The sequence below is a fragment of the Cebidichthys violaceus genome, unplaced genomic scaffold (genome assembly GCF_023349555.1).
Source record: "Cebidichthys violaceus isolate CVI_PGR_0920_01 unplaced genomic scaffold, fCebVio1.0.p SCAF_7, whole genome shotgun sequence".
Lineage (NCBI taxonomy): Eukaryota > Metazoa > Chordata > Actinopteri > Perciformes > Stichaeidae > Cebidichthys > Cebidichthys violaceus.
In genome coordinates this window covers 12,562,607-12,574,879 of record NW_027176927.1, presented here as the reverse complement: position 1 = coordinate 12,574,879, position 12,273 = coordinate 12,562,607, and positions in this window count along the sequence as shown.

The window sequence follows — 12,273 nt, the reverse complement described above, 5'->3', positions numbered from 1 at the left end:
CAGGTTTTTCTCCTTGAAATGGCTGCAGGCACGCAGGTGTTCTTAATTCAGCTAATTACTGATGTTTATAAACACACAGACTCAGACATGCGCACATACACTCCATCTCTCTGTGTGTCTCTCTGTGTGTGTGTGTGTGTGTGTGTCTCTCTCTCATACAGTCATTCAGGTCTTGAAGATTTTTAGAGGACCCCCCGCCCCACACACACACACACACACACACACACACACACACACACACACACACACACACACACACACACACACACACCATTTTAAAATACAAGCCCCACCGAATGAATTCCAACTGAAATGCTTTTGATGAAGCCTGTCATTTAATAACCTGTTTGTGTCTATCTAACATTATGATTCTGTCTACACCCAGCAGACGGTACCAGTTTTGTAACTTGCGCTGGAGCTCACATTTTTAACACCACAAACATAAAAAACACATCTAGTGTTTTACAGTGTTGTGCTGCTTTGTGTTGTGTGGCCGCCGTGTCATCTCTAAGCCGATATGTTTGTTGTGACCGTGGTGTTATGTAGAAAAATGTCTTTTGCTAACTTTATTAGCCTAACATCAGCTTATTAATACTGAGACTGACTGGATTCCCACGCTAGGTACTGTTACTTTCCATTTGTGCCATGTTTTTATCTTGAACTAGCTAAAGCCTGCTTGTGTTGCTCGTGTCATCTCTGAGGCGATATGTTTGATGTGTCTCTGGTCCTTTAGTCTGGGTGGTAGACCCCTGAAAGATTTTACATTAGTTGAAGGTGCTCATATGTTCCCATTGCTGGGGTGAAAATTGTAATACTTTTGTTAAATTGGTCCATTGTTGTGCTGATGAAAAAGAGTTATGTTTTATTTCCATAAGAGGATTATTTAAACTTTGTTTTTAAAGATTCCTCTTCACTTGCATTGTTTGAAGTGCCATGGTCTTCATCACGTTCTTTATAAGTGAAGTTAACTCTTTAGTAGTGCTGGGCAAGTTAACGCGTTAATATCGCGTTAACGCATTAATTAATTAACTGCAACAATTATTATATCGCGCATTAACACAGTTTTTTATTATTATTTATTATTAATATTTATTATCATTTTTAACACAAGAACCGGTGTTATGGTTTTAACAGGGACCCTGTTAACTGGCGACCTTCAGCCGAATGCATCAATTTGCAACAGCTGCCATAACTATGACAACAACAGACACAATGGTTAAATCATAACACCGGGCAGCCAGCGGTGAACAGCTGTTTGTGTGGCTGTCTCTTCCGTCTCTTCCTGTTTCCTTCACCTTCATCCCCCTGGGTCCTAAGTCACTCCCTGTGCAGCCTCTTATCACCCTCTATGTACCAACGTACATTTATAACAAATACCACACATATTACAAGGTACTCAGCGTTGAATATGTGTCTGACCAAAATACCAACAAAAAACAAAAAAAATGATTAATTTAAATAATTTTTGCAGAGTTTTTAAAGTGTTTTTGTTTAGAATATGTATAATAAGCATATCATTTAGTTTTGCTACTGAGAATTTAACAAACATAAAAAAAGAGAAAAAAACATGACTGAGCATGACACAAACTGAGATGGACTGAACAAGAGACTGGAGTTATTGATGACTCCACTTCAAGTGCACATGTTGTTGATCTGAACTTCATATTCATCATTTGGTCTACTCGTGCTGATAAAGCTAAATTCAGTTGTTTAATTTCTATTTGTGCCATGGTCTTCATCTTAACAGACTGGTTGAACCAGCTATAGACTGGTTGTGTAGTGCTGCTTGTGTTGTGCTGCTTGTGTTAACTGGCTGTGCCATCTTATTGTTTATTTGTGTTGTGCAGTTTGTTCTTTTCACAGACAGACAGACAGACAGACAGACAGACCCAGACACAGACCCAGACCCAGACAGACAGACAGACCTAGACACAGACAGATAGAAAGACAGACACAGACCCAGACAGACAGACAGACAGACAGACCCACACACACACAGACAGACACACACACAGACCCAGACAGACAGACAGACAGACCCAGAAAGACCGACAGACCCACACACAGACCCAGACAGACAGACAGACAGACCCACACACAGACCCAGACATACAGACAGACCCACACACAGACCCAGACAGACAGACAGACCCACACACAGACCCAGACAGACAGACAGACAGACAGACCCACAGACAGACCCAGACAGACAGACAGACAGACCCAGAAAGACCGACAGACCCACACACAGACCCAGACAGACAGACAGACAGACAGACAGACAGACAGACAGACCCACACACAGACCCAGACAGACAGACAGACCCACACACTGACCCAGACATACAGACAGACCCACACACAGACCCAGACAGACAGACCCAGACAGACAGACAGACCCACAGACAGACCCAGACAGACAGACAGACAGACAGACCCACAGACAGACCCAGACAGACAGACAGACAGACAGACAGACAGACAGACAGACCCAGACAGACAGACAGACAGACCCACAGACAGACCCAGACAGACAGACCCACAGACAAACCCAAAAAGACAGACCCAGACAGACAGACCCAGACAGACAGACAGACCCACAGACAGACCCAGACAGACAGACAGACCCAGACAGACAGACAGACCCACAGACAGACCCAGACAGACAGACAGACAGACCCAGACAGACAGACAGACAGACAGACCCACAGACAGACCCAGACAGACAGACCCACAGACAAACCCAAAAAGACAGACCCAGACAGACAGACCCAGACAGACAGACAGACCCACAGACAGACCCAGACAGACAGACAGACCCAGACAGACAGACAGACAGACCCACACACATACCCAGAAAGACAGACAGACCCACACACAGATTCAGAAAGACAGACAGACCCACACACAGATTCAGAAAGACAGACAGACCCACAGACAGACCCAGACAGACAGACCCATACAGGCAGACCCAGACAGACAGACCCAGACAGACAGACAGACAGACCCACAGACAGACCCATACAGACAGACAGACCCACAGACAGACCCAGATAGACAGACAGACAGACCCACACAGACAGACCCAGACAGACAGACCCACAGACAGACCCACAGACAGACCCACACAGACAGACCCAGACAGACAGACCCACAGACAGACAGACAGACAGACCCACAGACAGACCCAGACAGACAGACAGACCCACAGACAGACCCAGACAGACACACAGACAGACAGACAGACTCAGACAGGCAGACCCACACACAGACCCAGACAGACAGACCCAGACAGACCCACAGACAGACAGAAAGACAGACCCACAGACAGACCCACAGACAGACAGACCCACAGACAGACAGACCCAGACAGACAGACAGACCCAGACAGACCCAGACTCACAGACAGACTCAGACCCACAGACAGACCCAGACCCACAGACAGATCCAGACACAGACCCACAGACAGACCCACAGACAGACCCAGACAGACAGACCCAGACAGACAAACAGACCCACAGACAGACCCAGACAGACAGACCCACAGACATACTCAGACAGACAGACCCAGACAGACAGACAGACCCATACAGACAGACAGACCCACATACAGACCCAGACAGACAGACAGACAGACCCACAGACAGACCCAGACAGACAGACAGACCCAGACATACCCACAGACAGACCCAGACAGATAGACCCAGACAGACAGACAGACAGACAGACCCACAGACAGACACATACAGGCAGACCCAGACAGACGGACAGACAGACAGACCCACAGACAGACCCATACAGACAGACAGACCCACAGACAGACCCACAGACAGACCCACACAGACAGACCCACAGACAGACTCACACAGACAGACCCAGACAGACAGACAGACCCACAGACAGACCCAGACAGACAGACAGACAGACCCACAGACAGACAGACAGACAGACCCAGACAGACAGACAGACTCAGACAGACAGACCCACACACAGACCCAGACAGACAGACAGACTCAGACAGACAGACCCACACACAGACCCAGACAGACAGACCCAGACAGACAGACCCAGACAGACCCACAGACAGACCCAGACAGACAGACAGAAAGACAGACCCACAGACAGACCCATACAGGCATACCCAGACAGACAGACCCACAGACAGACAGACCCAGACAGACAGACAGACCCACAGACAGACCCACAGACAGACAGACAGACAGACAGACAGACAGACAGACCCAGACAGACAGACCCAGACAGACCCACAGACAGACACAGACCCACAGACAGACACAGACACAGACACACAGACAGACCCAGACCCACAGACAGACCCACAGACAGACCCAGACAGACAGACCCATACAGCCAGACCCAGACAGACAGACAGACCCAGACAGACCCACAGACAGACCCAGACAGACAGACAGACCCACAGACAGACCCATACAGACAAACAGACCCACAGACAGACCCAGACAGACAGACAGACCCACAAACAGACCCACAGACAGACCCATACAGACAAACAGACCCACAGACAGACCCAGACAGACAGACAGACAGACCCACAGACATACCGAGACAGACAGACCCAGACAGACAGACAGACAGACCCACAGACATACCGAGACAGACAGACCCAGACAGACAGACAGACAGACCCAGACAGACCCACAGACAGAATATCAAAATGTTCAGCTCTTTCAGGAGAGGGGTGATATGACTTTTCATGTTTGGAACCTTTAAACTTTTTGAATTATTAAACTTTTTGCAAGTTTTTTTCAAAGGGATATCTATGAAGAAAATCTTCAAATCCTGTTAAACTTCTTCAACTTTCAAAGCCTTCTTCTTTCTCGTACTTTCAGCTACAGACACCATAGTTAGACGTTTCAACTAGAAGGGTTTTCAGCAGTGCAGTTTAAATGCTTTCGGGCTTCAACATTTTTCAGACAGGTAGTCTCTCATTTCTGTATTGTCAGCAATGTTTTTGCAATTCATTTCAGCTTTCAGCATTCCAAAGCATTTTCAGCAGGAAATGCATTTTCTAGTTGTTTATTATAAACTCACTGACATGTTGTCTCATTATACAGTTTAACAGAGATGGAGGTCTGATGTCTGTGTTTCACCTCATCTCAGGAGATTTATTTTAACATGTTGATGTTAACATTCCCTAGCTGGCTACAACATGGAGTTGCTTGGAACTCACAAAAACAGCAAATGTTGTAACCTTATTGATTAATGATGCGCATATGTAAACCATTCTGGGTAATGTGTGTTGATGTTTCGATAAATTGTAAATACTCTAATGGCTATAGGAATGGCCAAAGGAGAAATTGTTGGAGAAATTTATCATACCGTTCTCTTAGTTAACTTGTATTGCTTAAAACCTGCAGAAATGCAGACGAGGTCAACCAGACTAATTTAAATGATCTCATGTCAAAGGTATTTTAGCATTTCTTTCTGTAGTGTTATCCTTATGTCACCACTTAAAGGTATTTTAGTATTTCTGACTTGCAGTAGTGTCATCCTGATCTCACCACCTAACCCTCTTCCCACCAAAAGGCTGAGGACATGGCCTTGGTGGGTGCATCGGCAGACAGAGGAGGATGACATCTGCCAAGGGGGGGTGAAGGGAGAGGAGAGATAATGTGTATATATACTCTGTTGTGTCTATTCATTGTTGTTAGACCTCCGAACCATCCGTGGGGAAAGAGCTCTATCCATTCAGCTGAATTATTACAAACTGTCTGTTCATTAAATATGTTTTTTATATTTAAGAGTTTTCTCATCTCAGTTATTTCTCACAGGGAGGTTAAAAAGATTTTTTTCCACCACATCAGTCAGGTATTATTAATTTTAATATCTTTCCAGCAACCCTCAAATCAAAGAATATAGACACTTTACGCACAATTTAGGTGTATTTCCCCTTTTACTCACGATATGGGGCGACCGTAGCACACTGGGTTAAGAAGGTCGTCTGGTAACTGCAAGGTCGACAGTTGGATCTTTGGCTGGGACATGTCCTGTGTCGAAGTGTCCCTGAGCAAGACACTGAACCCCTAATGGCTCCCCGGGCGCTTCTCAGCAGCCCACTGCTCCCAATGAGCTAGGGATGTGTTAAATGCGGTTGTCAAATTTCGTATATGTGTATAAAATAAAATAAAATACTAACTAATTAACTTAAGATGCAGGTAACATGTTTCATACTTAATGTGAATATAATTCATTTAATCTTATTTACATTATGCAATATGTTTACTTTGTTTCAAGTATACAACAAAGTATCCAACATTCAGACGAAACAACTTATTTTGAAAACCGGATATTCGTCTGAAGAAAACCGGACGTTGTCTCACGTTAATCTTTCCGCTAACTTTACAAAGTCCTTCGCTCTCTCCCGATCTGTGCCGTTTCAATGCGTTTACCGTGTATTTCAGCATATAGGCCCACGCAGTTAAGAGTCTGCTGAGTTGACCACGGATATCGAGTGTCTGCTGACTTGACTGCAGTAGCTGTGCCTACGGTGTATGAATGTTGTATGAATGTTAGATAGTCTTGATGGGCAGGTGGCACCTTGCATGGTAGCCCCTGTCATCAGTGTATGAATGGGTGAATGATGACATGTAGTGTTAAAGAGCTTTTAGTGGTCGGAAGACTAGAAAAATTAAGCGCTATACAAGTACCATTTTAAAGACAAATCTTTCTAACAAATGAAGAAAGTTGTTTGTGGTCCTTTTGTTGTTCAGTCTACAATGAACATATATTTAAACCAAATACTGAATCAGAAAACATATCAAATATAAAGCTTGAGTTTGATCTGCGATCCGTCTTCACTGTTTCATGTTGAAAAAAATTGTATCAGTCCGATCATTAGACTGACTGGAGTTTAACGCCAGAGTGAAGACAGATCACAGATTAAACTCTAGTTTTATACTTGATTCAGTGTGGCTTTGTGGCACAAGGCCTGTGCCAAAGCACACTGACTGTAATCCTGCGGGTTTATTGTTGGAATGCTGCTTCAGCTTTCAGCAAATCTCACTGTAATGCTTGTAATGCCTCCTCTCTCCCCCACCCAGCCCCACCCTTTCAAAATAAAAGCCCCATGGATTATCTGTATTTAAACATTAAGCTCAAAATTAGGCTTTTTTGATGAAATAATTAATGCTCCTACTAATATTGCGGCAATTACTGCTGCTAATATTTCTAGTATTACTACTAGCACTACTGCTATTACTACAACTTTTGCTACTACTACTACTGCTACTGCTATTACTGCTACCATCAATAGTATTACTAAATACTATGACCACTACTACAGCTATTACTACGACTACTAGTACTACTACTTCTAATTACTAATACTTATACTACTAATAATACTTCTAGTACAACTACAACTTCTACTACTACTACTACTACAAATATCACTAATGCTACTACTAGTACTTATTCTAATGTTACTAATACTTATACTACTACTAATAATTCTACTACAACTACAACTTCTACTACTACTACTACTACTACTTATTCTAATGCTACTAATACTTCTACTACAAACAATACCTCTACTACAACTTCTACAACTTCTACTACTACAAATATCACTACTGCTGACATTTTTTAAGCCACAGAAACCGTTCGAATATCAAAATGTTCAGCTCTTTCAGGAGAGGGTGATGTGACTTTTCATATTTGTAATCTTTAAGCTTTTTTGAATTATTAAGCTTTTTGCAATTTTTTTTATGGTATATCTGAAGAAAATCTTCAAATCCTGTTAAACTTCTTCAACTTTCAAAGCCTTCTTCTTTCTCATACTTTCAGCTACAGACACCATAGTTAGACGTTTCAACTAGAAGGGTTTTCAGCAGTGCAGTTTAAATGCTTTCGGGCTTCAACATTTTTCAGACAGGTAGTCTCTCATTTCTGTATTTTCAGCAATGTTTTTGCAATTCATTTCAACTTTCAGCTTTCAGCATTCCAAAGCATTTTCAGCAGGAAATGCATTTTCTAGTTAATACATAATATCAAATATAAATATTAGAAGCAAGTATAGTTCAATACATCTATACTGGAATACATATTCAGACAGTCCTTCATGACAAAACTCTAAATGAAGCATTATCCTCACCTGGAGTCCATCCTGGTGACTTTTGTAAAGAAGAACTCGTCCACACCCTCGTCCACCCTTCCCATTAGGCCGTTCTGCTCTCCATCCTGAGATGGAGCACTGTTGATTTGCTGAAAGAGGAAGTTGAAGGATCTGGTACTATGTCTGGAAATTAACTTTAACATTTTTTTAAAGTGTTTTCTTGTTCCGTCGTGGTCTCAGTTTGGTGAAGTGCTGCAGCTTTTTTTTCCTCCTCGGACGGCAGCTGCACCATCCCTCCTGGCGGTCGGTGCTCTAGTTTTGGCAGGACCCGAGATGGAGTAGGTGGAGTTTGAGATGAAGTTGATGCGTCCTCCACATGGACAGGGATGTCTTCCAGAGCCTTGTCCAGGTCAAACTCCGTCTCTGTGGGTTGGACGGTCATTAGAAGGTTCATTGCTGATACACATTGAATATTCAAGAGTACTTCCATATGTCATCAGGTAGCATTAAGATTGAGGAATTATTTGAAAGTCCAAATACAGACTGATTTAAACCAGCCACCCTAATCCATCAGCTTTATACTATCAAGCAGAAAGATAATGTACTATTTGATTCTAATACAGCTCAATGTCATGAAATATAAACAAAAAATATTTAATATACTGCTTACTGAAGGCACGAGACACTGGCTGAAGCATTCTGCTGTGGATGCTCTTCCTCTTGGATTTAGGAGTCATCTGAAAGAGGCACACATAATCTAATAAAATGTGTGGTAATTGTTAACTAAATATCAAAACTGTCATTTCTATCACTCAAGACCTGTAGAGCTTTCAGTTTGATAAGCCATGTTCTTCAAAAATAAATGATCCTGAGTGAACAAATACTGTCAAATATCATGAAATTGATCAGCTAACTCTGTGGCTGTGGATTCTGGTTTCCTATTTGGGATTCTGTCCACATCTTATTTTAACTACACTAGACTACACTCATAGTTTGCACTAAGACCAGACATCATCCTATTTAATCAAAACTGTCTAAATATAATTATTAATAAATTGTAGAGGTAGTAATGTATTATTGATTGAATATTTTTTCTATGGTGGTTAATAAAACGTGTGCCATGAAGACAGTGAAAGCTATTGTAAGACAAACGTTTAGATCTACATATACTGTAGACAGGTACTTATTATGTTGAAACACATGTTACATATTATATTGTTCTGTGATCCAAATTTACAAGGTGGTGATGACACACGTGTGTTACAGGTACCAGGATTGGTACCAAATAGTCAGATGATACTTTCTGCAAACAGAACACAAAAACGACACAGAGCAACTACAGCGTCTGTTCATTTCGCCGATGTTATGGTCATAAATCTACTGTCGTAAAGTCTGCCCAAAGCAAAGCAAAAAGCACCACCCTGCCCCCTGCTGGCTACAGGATGGAATGTATATTCCATACATAATGAAAGCATGTCAGTCATTTATAAAATTATTATATTTCTAGAATATACAATGCTCACTGTAAACCATATTGGCTGTCCATGAAAACAAATATCATGTCAGCATGTCAGCGGTGTCTTGGATGTAGGAGGGCAAAGCGTTCACCAGCTTCTTCATGTGTGAGTTGTGTGAGATGTTAAGTTCAACTGTTACTATTTAGTTTGGATACAACTTGTATTTCTTATTTCAACCACAAGATGGTGCCATGATATTTAAAGCACACACAGGTGACAAGTTAATGCAGGTGATACATGTTATGGTTTGATCACCAGTGATGTGATTATATTATAGGATGCCTTGTTGTGTATGAACATTATTTTTGGAAATGTATAACAAGTTGTTTGTAACTTAAACTTCTTGCTCGGCCCCTGAAGAAGACACGTGTGGAAACGTTGGGCTTTTGATTCAGCACAATGTTGTTGAAATAATTAGAGATTGATGAAGTGAACAGGTGTGTGTGTGTGTGTGTGTGTGTGTGTGTGTGTGTGCTGTCCTCCTTCTTCAGCTCACAGTGGTGGTGACAGTAATATTGACACTGCCATTGAGATCAAGATGTCTCAGAAAAGACATTATAAATCTGGAGCAGAACAAATTATGAAAACTGAAGATATATGATCTACTAGCTAATGCTATCTAACTTGTTCATCTTTTAGATCAGATTCACAAACTACATGTTTATTGGCAGAGCAAAGAGCGTGTGTGTGTGTGTGTGTGTGTGTGTGTGTGTGTGTGTGTGTGTGTGTGTGTGTGTGTGTGTGTGTGTTTCTTTCCTCCTGCTTTTCTTTCTCTCCACCTCCCCTGTTTTCTCTCCAGCTGCTGACGAGATGATTGGTTTCCATCTGTGAGGTGCAGTTATGCTGTTCATTGGTTCCCACCGACTTCCAGCTGGCCAATCATCAGTCGGGACCCTGACGAGCAAACCTGATAGGTCCTTCTTTTTTCTTTTTTTCCAGGAAAGAAACTGAAAGAAAAGAGGATGTAGTTTGAAACTGTATGGAAATGACATAGAAAGTCAAGGTTTTTTTGCGAGTGGGTACAGAAAAGAACAAATTTAGCTCACAGTGGTGGTGACCGTACTATTGACACTGCCAGTGAGATCAAGATGTCTCAGAAAAGAAGTTATGCATAATAGGCAGGCCGCGGTCCTGGTCCAGACCCAGACGCCCGTTGTATCTGGACCCGGCGCCGCTTTTCTAGCCTTTTTAAGGCACTCGTTCAGCGGTCCAGGAAACGCACCAACCAATTACATGTGTTGTAAATCATATCACGTGATGCTACTCAGCCAATCAAATGTGTGTATTCCAATAAGCTTCGTGGCTTGAATGAGATACACACAGACGGGAGAAACTGGACGAGAGGCCGAACAGTCAGAATAGTACGTGAGCCATTCTTACGTTGATTGGAGGGTCATCAGCTGGATGAGCCACACCTGTGCCGGGTTAGCTCTCCCCTTAAAGGCCTTCATTTGGCAGCCTCGCTCTCTGGAAGGAAGATTCTTGGTGTTACTGGCTTAATACAGTTGCTTCGTTTATGTTTGAGTGCTGTTATTGGTTTACTTAACATTTATTGAAAATAAATTGATTCCTTTTGGCAGCCAGCTTGTTGTCTCCCTGTTTGTCTCAGTCTCTGAGCAACTGTCCAACAATGATGATAACAGAGAGGGAATAACGCTGGAACAAGTGGTTTCAATAACAACAGATAAAGTCCCTGCACACACATTTCTCTTTTTAGAAGATGAGAGGAATGTAATATCAAGGCTTTTTTGGGTGACATCACTTAACACCTGAATTAATTTAATTTAATGCTGCAGGACAATTAAGTTAAATTATTTTTTCTGAAATTAAGTACTTTATTTCAAGATGAACATTTTTCAAAAGCTTTCTGTCATGCAATTTTTTTAATTTTTAATTCCAGCCCTTATTGTAATTGAAATGAGAGGAGAACATTTATTTAATATATTATTTTCATCCAGTTAAATTTGAAAACTGATGATGAATATTGTTGAGATATGATTCAATTGAACTTTCTTTATTTGATTTGACAGTCAGTTGTTGACTACATACAGAAGTTAATACAACTGTTAGCTACTTCAATATATATAGGACTAAATCATAGCGCAAGTTAGAAATTATTGTGATGTTCCGGACCTTTGCATGAAGAAATTCTCTCTAACTGGACCTCTTTGAATATGTATTGAATACCCCTGGGCTAGACTTAGACTACACAGTGCACATAGACCATATGTAACATTGTACATCCCTTAATGCCGCAGGTTTGCGGGAACGTGTATTGGTATCAATTCTCTATATAGTCAGCAGAGGGTACTGTTGTACATAATATAACAACAGTGGTCCCAAGCTCTCTCTCTCTCTCTCTCTCTCTCTCTCTCTCTCTCTCGCTCTCTGTGTGTCCGTCTCACTAACTGCTTCCCATTTAGGTCAAGGTCCAGATACAAAATTAAAGAGTTTATACACAAACATCAACAACATTTTTTCAAAAAGATGCTTTGGAGGTCATTTGGTTGTGAATTTAAGAAGCTTTTACAATGAATAAAGTAAATACATGGATTTTGAGATAATTGCCTGTTTGTTGTGCTCCACAATAGTCCTTATTACTGCGGCAGCAAGTCGCCTCCAGTTTAGTGATTCTAATAGCTGCAAGGAAACAACTAA